Below are 13,124 nucleotides of genomic sequence, written 5' to 3' on the forward strand. Positions count from 1 at the left end.
GGCTTTATCACAGTATTGTGGTACTAGTCACTGCAGAACAGTAGTTCATGGTGACTCTGTCAAGAGAAACCACCTTTTCATGCAGTTATCCTACTATTACAAGGGATTCGTACCTCAGCTTGAGAAGTGTTAAAGTGTAGCAACTGCAGGAGCGCGCAAAGGGAATGCTTGGGGCAATGATGGATAAAATGAACATTCAGAAAAGGCTCAAATTACAAGGACTATATAGCATTCTAGTCCTTCAAATTTTGTTAATAAATCTTACTCCTAAGCCTTGTGCAAAAGTAGTCCTCATCATTGTAGCGACTTCTTCTCTCATCCCTCATCAAGCTGCGAGTTTCTAGAAAGGAGGCAGAGACTATGACAGGGAATCTCGTGTGATCTTCAACAATGATACAGCTCAAATGCTTCAATATTTCTAAAAAATTTCCCTTAAAATCTAAAGCTCATTCACTTTAGCCATATATTCACACCTTCCTCGCTCACACTCAATGTTACCCCATAGCTTCACAATTATGAAACTCTCTAGTATGCAAACCTAGCATTTCAACACCACGGCCTTGAGATTCTCTCTCCCAAATCAATCTTCTCCCACACAATGACAAGGAAACTAAAAAATTCATTTCTCCAAAGACTAAATGCTTATGACGATTTGTGACATTTACCAGGAATTTTTGGACATGGTCACAAATGAGAGAGGCATCACCCCTTCCGAGGTTTTCCCCTCAAAAAGCAAAATACTAACCTAAAATTCCCTAGAAGCTTCTTCTACCAAATTGAATCATTGAACCTTTTCATTTATTTGACTCAGAGTCCTGGTCCTTCACTTCTAAAAAATTTTGGCTTAACATAAAAACAGCTTAGATAATATACCTTATTGGCATAAAATCAGATTAATTTTTCAAAATTGATAATGTTCATAAAACTATGTTCCATTACTCTTCCTCGTTGCTTAATGTTGAAAGTTATTAGCATGATTCATGCAAAAGTAAAATACAACTAAACAACAATTTTAGTCCTAAATATTGATGCTGAATACTTATCCAATCATCCGTCATTTTCTTAGTCATAAAGAATTAAATAGATCAAATTTCTTAACCAAACAAAAGTTTTTTTTAGAAGTCCTTCTAGGCTCCAAAAATTCCGACTGCTCCCCAAAACTCTGCTTTTTTTTATTATTTTTTTGCTGTGCTGGCAGTGAAGAAAATATACTACACACAAATGTCGCCGTCATTTTGCGATGATTTTTTTGATATGAGGATAAAGATTTCCCACAAGCACAAGCCCATATGTTTAATTACCCCTCCTGATAACAGGAGAACACTTTCGATTAAAGCTGATCATTAAGAAAAGAATATTCATTTAATAGCAGTAGACTTAGGATTTAAGCTGTGAAATTTTTCACTTGATGGTGGGGGAAATGGTGACGAAACTCGATCAATATCTAATGGTTCTGTCATCTCGGGTCTTTATGGTACCTAATCTACTTAGTCATAGAAGTTAGTCGATCCAAAATTCTTGTCAGCAATCATAGGTTGTCTCGTCCAAGAATACTTTGTAGATCAGTGGTAGAATTTGTTCGAGGGAACAAATTCCAATCCACCTTAACAGACTGAAGATTTTCTGTCAATTAATTGTACCCTTATGGTTCACAACTCAAAGGGTAGAAAGTCGTTGGAAAACATAATTGCAGCCATAATCGTATTATAATAATGTCATTTGGCGGCAACCACCAAGTCAGAAGACTCTGGTCGTAATTGTTATTTTGAAGTGTCATTTGGCAGCAAAACCACACAGACAGAGAATTTGGTCTACGTCCTTACTGGCATGAAATTGCTTTAATTGTAAATATAGGGATGTAATTGATATGACATTCACTCTTTGTGAGCAGAAGTCAATCAAAAGTTTGTCACTCTCGACCAACATTTGCAGAGAGTGGATGGAAATTGCTCCAAGTCTTTAGTGTTTAATTTTAAATTAGATGTTTTGATTGATTACTTCCAAAATTTTTATTTAAGAGAATAACCCCTACAACTGAAATCTTTAAAAAACATAACTAACAGAAGATCAAGTTTGTAATTGAAATAATTGAATTCAAAATAAACTTTGAAAGATTATTTTAAAATAAACCACTCTGGTTGAAATCTTCTACTAACTCGGCCATCATTGGGGTTTTATGCCTTTAAAACATTTATATTTGAAAGGGACAGTTAATTTCATTATTTTAGATTATTTAGGGCTTAGAGCTTGTCGACTCCCTCCCTTCATGAAGATCACAATAAATGATTTTGACTTGTAAATTCTTATTTTAAGATTTTATCATTTACTTCAAAATTACTAGACTAATCAACTCCAATACATGTGAGGAGGACTGGAATAGTTGGGTAAAACTTACAACCTTATCTTATAGACAAGGTGGTCTAGTAAACTCAAGCAGCATTCTCGAACCTAGTATTTGAACATTCAAAACAAGGGTTAGGACACATGCGGGCATTTATGTTTCATATATTCGAATAACTTAAATAATTTGAAGACTTTGAAGGCTTGTGCAACCTTTAAACTATAATCATGATTTACAATTTGGGTTGAGAGATTTTGAAATCATGTATATGATTCTAATCTAAATGAATCTCTTAAGACATACACAATTCAAGAGAGTACAAACTAAATCTCAAAATATTTTTATATATTCCTAATCATCGCATTTGACTTAAGAAAAACAATGAAACTCGTATAGCCTTTAAAGAAGTTAGCCATACGAAACTAAAAGCTTTGATTTGGATATTATTTGACTAGAGTGCATGTAATATTACACTTCGAGCTTTAAGGGACCGTCTTTCTGTTCACTTGTAAGTGTATTGTGTATCTGATGGCTGGATTTTAAGATGTCAAAAAGCTTCATATTTAAAATATTTTTCATCCCTGGGAGCCTAAGTTCGAAAACACAATTTAAAATTGATTTCCAAAACCTAGAAATATAAGTTCAAAAAGCTTAATTTAAAAATATTTTCAGAATTATAAGCCTAATGTTTAAAGCCCAAATTTTAATATTATTAAGCCCTAAAAGTCTATGTTTCACAAGCCCAAAACTTCAAATATTATTTAACCTAAGAAGTCTACTCCAAAAGCCCAAGACTTTAAATATTTTTTTTTGAAATCCTAAGAGCCTACATTTTAAAAGCTCGAATTTTCAAATTATTTTAAAATTTTAAATGATTCACATTTTATGATATTTTATAAGCATAAAAATACCAAAATTTTAACCTATGATTCACATTTTTTGTTATTTTAAAAATGTAAAATTTTGAAAATTTTAAATTATTTATAGGTATAAATCACTAGAAATTTTGACAGCATCTCAGAGTCGACCTTCGTTTGGGGGCATAAAAGAAAGTTAATATTCTCATCTGTCTCAAGAGACTCATTGGTTAATATCATGAGACACTGCAGTAAAGGAGTAAAACAGAACATTTAACCTTTGATCTCAAAAGACGCAATGGAATTTCAATATAGCTAGATAAAATGTCAAATCAGAAACCAGCATTTCCTGAACAGTATCTAAATCCCACAGATAGTTACTCACTTTTCCAACGAACGGGTATTTTAAAATCCCAATTTTAAAAGGTGTTTTTCAAACGAATTCATGGTTTTTCCTGAACGGCACTTAATTCCCGCTGACAAATGCTCGTGCATCCTCGAGTATCCTTTACAAAAATTTTCCTACTGCCCCAAAGTTATATAATTTCGAGCTCCAATAGTGTTGACAGCAACAAACTCAATGACGGCGACGAGGAAAATAAAATAAAAGCACAACGCAGATATTTTTCTTTTTTTATATAATTTTAATATAAAAATGCAAAGAGCAAATTAAGCAATTAAAAAGTTTAGGTCACTTCTTTTGATCGGGTGAGTGAAGTATAAGGGGTGGTCGGGCTCAGGTTAGTGGGAGGAGTAGCTCAGTTTAGCCAACAGCGAAAGGGATCAGCAATAGACATGCGGAGAAAAGCACGGCAGTTAGCTAGGGCAGAGACAATCGGGATCGGATGGCTTGGGAGGTGCGGCAAGGAGCATAGAGCAGCGAAAGGCTAAGGCAGAGGCTTAGTGGTGTTGGTCTGGCTTCAACGTGAGGGCCTCTGAGAAGAGGAGTGAAAATGAGTTACGGAGAGGGCTCCAGCGTCAAGCAATCGGAAGGGTTACAGCTTTTGTGCATGAGAAGAAAAATGGGAGTTTCTGTCTCGGTACCGCGATTCCGTCAGCGCCTTCCCGTCTAGCATTAACCCAACTATATCGTGAGGGATTCGGGCAAGAAAGAGATAGGTGAGGGTTTCTGGCAATAGCGAAAAATTTTCGAGTCTTTGTACGTTAGCAATTTCAACATTGATTTTCCGGCTAGAGTTAATCTTGAGGCCTTCCAGCAAAAGAAGGGTAGGCGAGGGTTAGCGGCATGAAACGTAAGGAGTTCTGGGCCTCTCTACGCCGCAATCTCTTTTCTGCTTTCCTAGTTCGCAAGGGATTCGAGTAGAAAAGGGATACACAGATTATCGCTTCATTCGTAAACTGGAGCGAGCTCTTTGTAATGTCGTTTCGAGCGGAGTGAAGGAATACGGAGCTTCTACCATGGACTATGAAAGCCACCCGAAATAGAGCATTCATGTGTCCTTTTAGCTGGAACATGAGAAACATCTCGGGCGATGATTAGCAATAAGAGTCAGTGGGAGCAGTTATAAAATTTAAATTTTAATTATTTAAACCATTATTTTATCTTTCTTCACTTGTTATTAACAGTCAACACTCCTTAAAATAAAAATTTTGAATCCATCATCATCCACCTAAAAAATCATCACCCAAAGATTTCCTCTAGTCATAGTCTGGGTGTCGTTTTCAAATAAATCAATCGCAACTTTATATTCATGGCCAAGATTAGAATTCTCATCATTACAAAAAATTCTCAAAATAGCAAGATTGTAGTTCTAATCAAGGAAAAAAAGTCCCAAAGTAGCAAAATGCAATAGAGCAAAAAACTAGAAATTCCAACACACTCTATTTGAGTAACAAATCAATTAAACACAACCACCAGCACTAACTGATGTGGGACGTGCATATGGAGGATAGACCAATATTTGGAGTAGAACGCAGACGCGAGAACCCACATTCCTAGCGATCGCCGGTTCAAATCGTGTCTGAACGTCAGTGTGACAACCGAGCAAGAATCTATCCAATTTCATGTTGAAACAAGGCAAATTTCATCGGGTTGGCAAATGCAGCATGCATTGTATCCATAATTAGCTTATTTATTTATTTTTTTTCTAGTTAGGGCTTCTTTCTAGTAGGAGACTATTTATATGTTTTATTTTCTATTTTGGAGACTTTCGGCTTTGTTTCCACTATTTGAAAATTGTAATCTCCGTTTTCTACTTCAGAGTGTTGAATCCCTGTCCCTTGCAAATGGTGTGTCTAAAGCTTATGCAGAAAGAAGAGGTGGATCCACCAAAAATCGACCCCCGACAAACACCACCAAAACCTAAGCCCCAGAGCAACAGTTGATTTGCAATCTTACATTCGCCGAAAAATCATATCAGAAGCAAAGGATGTCATGACACAAAAGAAAATTCCTCAGCGGGGTATCCAGAAATTTACTAGGGTGGATATGCAGCAAAAAATCCTCCAATTATAAGAGAGGTTCACCATCTTTGAGAAGCAACAATCCAATGAAGTCACTAATAAGTACAACCATGAAACACCAAATCAAGAGAAAGAATTGAATCTCTCCCACCTGGAAGCTTCCAATGACGTAGAACAAATACTTCAAAATTTTAACATGAAATATCAGAGAAAATGTTAGGATTTTGGAGTAAAGGTTGATTTACCGGATGGAGACAATAGCATGGACTATCTTTGAGAAGCAACAATCCAGTGAATTCATTGAGTGGCTCCAAACAGTGTAACAATTTTTTTAGTATAAAGATATTCCCCAAAGAAAAAAGAGTAAAATTAGAGGCCAACAAGCTCATAAAAAATGCTTCTTTATGATGGGAGAACCTGAAGCATATTCGACAACAGGAAAGGAAAATTAAAATCATTATTTAATCAAAGAGGGGAAAAAAAGAAACGGCGCAGAGATCTACCACCTTGTTATAGGCAAGATATGTTGAAGGGTGAGCTAGTAAAACCTGAGAAAAGCATCATACCTATATTATTGGGGGGATTAAAACAACTCATATGCAATGCAGTACAGTTACAGCCCTACTGAACATCAACAGATGTACAAAACTTAGCCTTGAAGGAGGAGAGACAACACAGCAAAATCAAGTACACACCACCTTTAAAATAAGGTATAATAATCTAATCATGGGGCAAAAGTATACTCAATGGAGCACCCAAGCTAGCCCCACCAGAGAGTAAACCAATACTGAGTGAAAATGTGGCAACAATCAATGCCACTAGACCTGTCCCACCTAGAAAATGCTTAAAGTGTCATGAATACGACAACATTGTGTTTGATTGCCCAAACAAGAGGGTGAATCTTTCATTAAGTAGGGGGCAATTGGGAAAATGGAAATTGATAGAGGGAATAAAGACATCAAAGAGGAATATCAACTTGCAATCATTAAGGAAGAGATGCTAGTAATTCAAGTTGAGAACATGAGAGATTATCCAGCATGAGTAACATTGGTAGTTCTAGAAAATAGTGGGTCTGAGAAGCCAACATCAGAAAAGGGGCAACCCATATTGAAGGAGTTGTCGGATGTCCTAACTGACAATTTACCTCCAAAGGGGTTGACATTGAGAGCGGTCCAGACTACCAGAGATTTCATTCTAGAGTCGGTTCCTCGAGACAGACTTGTTCATCGAATGTGCCCAGTCATGTACAATGAGTGTGAGAAGCATGTTACAGATTTAATGGCTCGAGATGATTCTTGAGAATAATTGTCTATGCGCAATTTCAATATTGGTTGTGCGAAAAAATAATAGGTATTTATTTTATCAGGACATACTTTGAAATGTTATATGTTTTAAAGTTGCCTAATATAGGTGTGTGCATAGATTTTGTAATGGAGTTACCTCAGACAAAGTAAGGCAATGGCTTTGTTATGATGATGGTAAATCAATCCCATAAGTTTCCACGAAAGACGATGCAGCTTCTCCTACCCGGTGTGATTGACGATGGAAGTGCTCGTGGAGGGCAAACTTGCGTTAAGAGTCGAATGCAGACACTGGAATCCACATTCCCCACGATTGTGGGATAGGATATCGTATGAACCACAATAATTTCCCGTGTAAATGAGAATCGAGCGGGATCCCATCCTTTTATATACTAAAAATGGAAAATCTCATCTAGTTGGAACAGTTGGAATCGTTTCCCAGGGTTTCTTTTTAGCAGGAGAATATTTATAATTTTTATTTTTCTTTTATGGAAACGTTTGGCTTTATATTGAGTATTTGTCAATTGTAATCTAGGATTTCTACCTTAAAGAGTCGTGTATCACCTTTTCTTTGCAAGTGGTGTGTCTGTAGCTTATATAGCAACAAGTTGTGAATCTCCCTCGTCGTCGCAGCAATGCAATATCACAGTCTACCTGTTGTTTTCAACAAGAGAGCCAACAAACTCGCAATTATCTGCTACCTAAAGCAGAAAATCTGCTGCATTCCGCCATCGGCTCATTGTCCCACAACTTTTTGCTTTATGATGGTCTTACTGGACATTTATAGGAGGATGTACCTTGGTGTATATTTTTGCTAATGATATCCTTTTTGTGGATAAAATGAGAGAAAATGGCCAAGAAAAACTTGAATTATAGAGGTCTACTTTGGAGTCTAAAGGCCCTAATTTGAGTAGAACTAAAACTGAATACATGAAATGTAAGTTTAGTAGTAGTAGCTCTACTGACAGAAGTATAACTTTAGGTGATCAAATTATTAAAAGATGTGAACGATTTAGATATCTTAGGTCAGTTGTTCAATGCGATGGTGATATAGATGGGTATATTAATAGTAGAATTCAAGTTGGTTGATTGAACTGGAGGAATGTTTCGGGCCATTTGTGCGATAGAAAAGTACTACTTAGACTGAAAGGAAAATTTTATAAGACGGTGGTGAGACCTGCAATGCTTTATGCAAGACCTGCAATGCTTTATGGCGTTGAATGTTGGTCTTTAAAAGAGAAGCATAATACTAAGTTAAGTGTTATCAAGATAAGAATGATTAGGTTGAGGAGGCTTTACACTTAGAGACAAAATGCGAAATGAATATATTTGTGGTAGGGTTGGTGAAGCTCCAGTGACGCACAAAAATAGAAAGAGTCGTTTTAGATGGTTCAGTCACATTAAACGTCGCCCATCTGATGATCCAATTAGAAGAGTAGATGTTTTAGATTAGACTTATGTTAAGAAAGGCAGAGGTAGGCCTAGGAAGACTAGGGCTTATTGTATAAAAAATGATCTTAGTTTATTAGAACTAAATGAAAATATGACACTAAATAGGACTCAATGGAGAAAAAGGATTCATGTAGCCAACCCCACGTAATGGAATTAAAACGTTGTTGTTGTTGTTGTCGTCGTCGTTGTTGTTGTAATCGATGTTTTATGGCCCAATCAAAATTTTTTTAATCAAAAACCCACTATGACATACAATTCAAAAAGAACACTAGCTGTTTAAGGCCTACAAGATAAAATAATAACTCTACCTAAATTAATATGCTTAATAAAAAGAAATTCTAAAGAGTAAATAAGGTTAACAGTTAACAGATGAGCTCCGATTTCTGTCCGATTTCTGAAAAAAAAAAAGATATTAACAGGAAAGATATCAAAATCCTCCTCAAAATAAGTAGCCCACTTCAGTAAAATTAACATGAAGTCATTAACATCACAGGTTTTTGGAGAGAGAAAGATGAGTAATATTCCCCAGGCTGTAGCCTAATCATGTAACATTACAAATCCAAGTAACCAACAACTCAATAACCAAGTAATACAAACTAAAAAAAAGTTCCTTAAATCAGCAAGTTCTAGAGCAACCAAATTGGTACTTTCCCGCAAGGAAAACTCAAAAGGTTACACTAAAAACACCCATCTCTTCATAGAATACCAAAACCACAGGATTACCCAAAAATGATAACACAGCTTGATTTTAATAGGGAAAAAAATGTCTTGACATTCAAAGCTTCAAAATATATTTCAAAAAAGCATCCAAGTGTCATGATAGTCTTTTTCCATAAGGATGCACCATTGTAAACTCCAGATTTCCCACTTAATTCTTGTTGGATCAGTTGAGTGGCTACGAGCAAAGCTTTTAGAAAGCGGATTGCATATCAAATATCATGCTACCGAGATGATTGGCCCTAATTTTATGAGAATGTTAAGATCCAATTTGAGGTTTCCCAAACATAAAAACCCTAAGGTTAATAACTCCTCTCAATCATAACAGAAAAAATTTGGTTGATGCTAGTTGGTAGCCCATAAAATGTTTAGCAATTATTAGCAATAATTTAAATTTAGAAAAAAAAACATGCAATAACATTCACTCAAACCAGATAGTGGGAAAAATAAGAAAACTAGGATAAAAACCCCATTGTTTTGCCATCTCAGACTACCATAAATCCTAAACTACTTAATCAAAGAATCATTTATTCGGTCATCAAAGGGAACTTTACAAACCTAAAGTACAATCTCGCTAGGACTACACCCAAACCGAGATGATCCAAGTAGGTGCCTCTTCAAACTCGAGCGCATTTATTAAGAGCATGTTCGAGCTCTGTTCGAGCTCAATTTGAGCCTTTAAGACTAAGTTCGAGTATGACCTCATTTATAAATACTTTGTTCGACCTAGACTTGAGTTGATTTCATATAGAGATTATTGAGTTTATTAAACAACGGCTCATTTTAAAAAAAAAATTCATAATTAAGTCATATTTGAAACTTAATCGAATCGAGCCTCACTCAAGCTTTATACGAGCAGCTTCTTGGAAAAAAAATAAAAAAATTGTATCAAACAATATTTGTTAAGTCATAAAAATATATATATTTAAATAAAATTGTTCATGCAAGAACTATAATCGCGTCGTAATCGAGCATGTTCATGAGCATAAATAAATCATACAACAAGTTAATCAAGCTTATTCATTTAGTAATCGAGTCCCAATCAAAGTGTTTAACAATTATGACCAAGCTTTAATTGAACCAAACCATGAGTAGCTTGTGGAACGCCTCTCTCTCTCTCTCTCTCACTCTCTATATATATATATATATACATATATATATATATATGTCTTCCTATTAAAAAATACATATACATGTACATCTCAAAATATTATTAATAATACAGAAGCCCATGTGATGGGATTTAAGTTCTTTTCAAAATCCAATTCTTTCATAGCACCATGTTGCGCGATGCAATATCTCAATGTTAGTTCAGAATGCATTTTGTCATTGACATGCAATGGTTTGCATGATGTAACAACATGTTTTTTTTTTTTTTTACATAATAAATACAAATTTTATAATGTATTGATTTGTATGCTCCAAAAACGTACAGATTGCATTTAATTAATTTAGTTCTTAACCTGGTCTGAATTTTCAATACAAACAGTGGTTCACTAGGTTGAAATCAATCAAGTTGGTGAACGTGAAAATTATAGAAGACCAAATCAAAATTGTACCCTTTAAATTTCATGTAATTCTAATTAGAAATGTGGCAATTAAGTATTAACAAGAGAGAACCAGTCGACTATATGATTTTTCAAAACTTTTACTCTTTTTATGCAGAAGAAACATTGTATAAGGAATCAACCAATATGATGAATATTTAACTTGTGTAAGATACTGCAAACTTTCCAACAGTACTAAGATCGCATTTTTATGATAAAAGAAAAAAAAAATTATACTTAAAATTAGTGAGAAGAGGCTGGTGTGAGGGTTCAATTCAAAAGCTTGTTACATGCATGCGAAAAAAAACATCACAGCTTATAGGAATCAGTTAATTTGTCTAGCAAAAAATTTGAATAAAATTACAAAAGCATCCAATGATACCATGATTGAAAGAACCTGACAAAAAAAAGAAATAGTTATCGAGTCATTTAGAAGCAATCAATTAGAGTTGTCAATAAAGTGCAACAACACGCCCAAAACTAACTTAAAAATTCATGTTTAGATTGAGCCCATTGATATAAGAGTCGAGTTTAGGCATAAATTGTAAATCTTACTATTACTCGGGTTGGATTAGAGTTAACCTAGATAACCCAAAATCAACTCAAATTGAACAAACTACTATTTAATTTTGAGTTCTCAAAAACAAGAAACAAATTGTGCCAACTCGAACAATAATCAGGTCTACCTGCTTGACTCAAACCCAACTCAAGTAACAATTCAGTCAACTTTAACATAAATTTTTTTAGTCTAGCTCTAGTCCGGATGTCAAGTATTTATTGGCACCCCTATCTATAACCAAAGTTGATGTTGCTATAAACTAAACACTGAGCGCCTAGCAATTACCCTTAAACAAAAGTTTACTCTCATCATCAAGAGAGGTGATTAGCAAACTATAGCAACTTGCATTTGTGGAAAAGATAAAATCAAATTATAAAGTATACTCATTAAATTAGCGTAAAATCTCTAGGTACTGTCAAATCTAAAATCTAATCAGCATTCTGAATTCTTTATCAAAAATCACAATTCTTAGAAGAGTCAAGAAAAAAATTTTCAAGCCCGCAATCATTAATTAGTTGGACATAATTAATTTTTTATCAAACCTCAGACATGTATTTCAATCAATTATGTCGAGGTAGTGATCATTAATTCACATGTCTTTAATTTCTAAGAGAATATTAAAATATTTACTTAAATATAATTCTAAACACTTTCAAATCCCATTGGTACAAAAAAAAAATTATTTCAACATTAATAACTCGCTTTCCTTGCTAGCACATCTGTGTATGTTGCACTGTATAACTGCATTAAAATGTATATTCCATGATGTAAATGTGTATGTTGCAAGTGCCCCTGGAATGCCCAACATCTCCAATCATATGTAGTTTAATTTCTAACATTTTTGCATGCTTCTTAAAATATTCCCTACTTTCCATTTAGCAATAATAGTTTTAGCAGTAAAAGCACAAGTTCCATGCTAGTTCTCATCCAAATCTACACCATAAAACTTAAATGCAACATTAACCCTAAATGACCTAGAAAACCAATAAAGTACGATTTGCCTAAGAACCAAGACTTGCAAAGTGATTTATATCTCCACTTCTATCCTTAAGGTCATTGGACCAGGCTAATATTCCTCCAATCAGCTGCAAATCCTTAAAAAAAATAGGAGTGCTATAAATTGTCTCTTATACCGAAGGATTAGTAACAATTTATGTCACTCTCAGTAATGAGTTTTATGCCCCACTTTAATATAATTGATGCATGGGGTTAGTTTACTGTCCTTTCTTTAAAAGTAAAATTTGCCTAAAACTTTGGTTTTTTCTCCAAAAGATTATTTCAATACTGTATAGAATAAATTCTATCATATTACATCAATAGAAAATTCAACTACTGTAACAAGCATATGTTATACAAGCAAATTATTCAGAGAAAAATTTTATCAACGTGATTTTAACTTGGAGCATGTTTGAGAAAAGGAGAAACTAATAGATAATAATACAATCCAAACACTTTTATAGAGCAATATAATGCAAACAATTTTATAGAGGAATATAATGCAAACACTTTTACAGAGCAAACATATAACAATATAATACAAAAACTTTTAAAAATACAAACTTAGGAAAAATCTCACGTTTGGTCGATGACTAAGGTTGAAATATTAAAATACAATTAGGAATGTATGTAAAATTCACACGAGTAGCTCCACTATAGAAGCAGAGAATAGGCAAGTGATTAAATAAAACAAGCATAGATGGCTGAATGGAAAGATGCGTTGATAACAAACAGAAATAAGTAATGGTAACCGCCTAAATAGCTGGAAATCAGATTCATGAATGAACATATTACATCATAAAATAGAAAAAAAGAATTGAAATATCAACGCAAAAGAAATTCATCTAGTATTATGGGCAAAATACAACAAAAAATCTGCAACCAAAAAAGAATGCACAAAGGCCAGTCAAAACTCATCGGCACTGGCAC

General features: G+C 34.4%; 1 protein-coding gene across 1 annotated transcript in view; it reads right to left on the reverse strand.

Moving 5' to 3' along the window:
• Positions 1 to 13,124, reverse strand: part of LOC110039311 (callose synthase 10-like) — a 207,574-nt gene that overhangs the window by 153,973 nt on the left and 40,477 nt on the right.

The sequence above is a fragment of the Phalaenopsis equestris genome, unplaced genomic scaffold (genome assembly GCF_001263595.1).
Source record: "Phalaenopsis equestris unplaced genomic scaffold, ASM126359v1 Scaffold000002, whole genome shotgun sequence".
In the NCBI taxonomy this organism is placed as follows: Eukaryota; Viridiplantae; Streptophyta; class Magnoliopsida; order Asparagales; family Orchidaceae; genus Phalaenopsis; species Phalaenopsis equestris.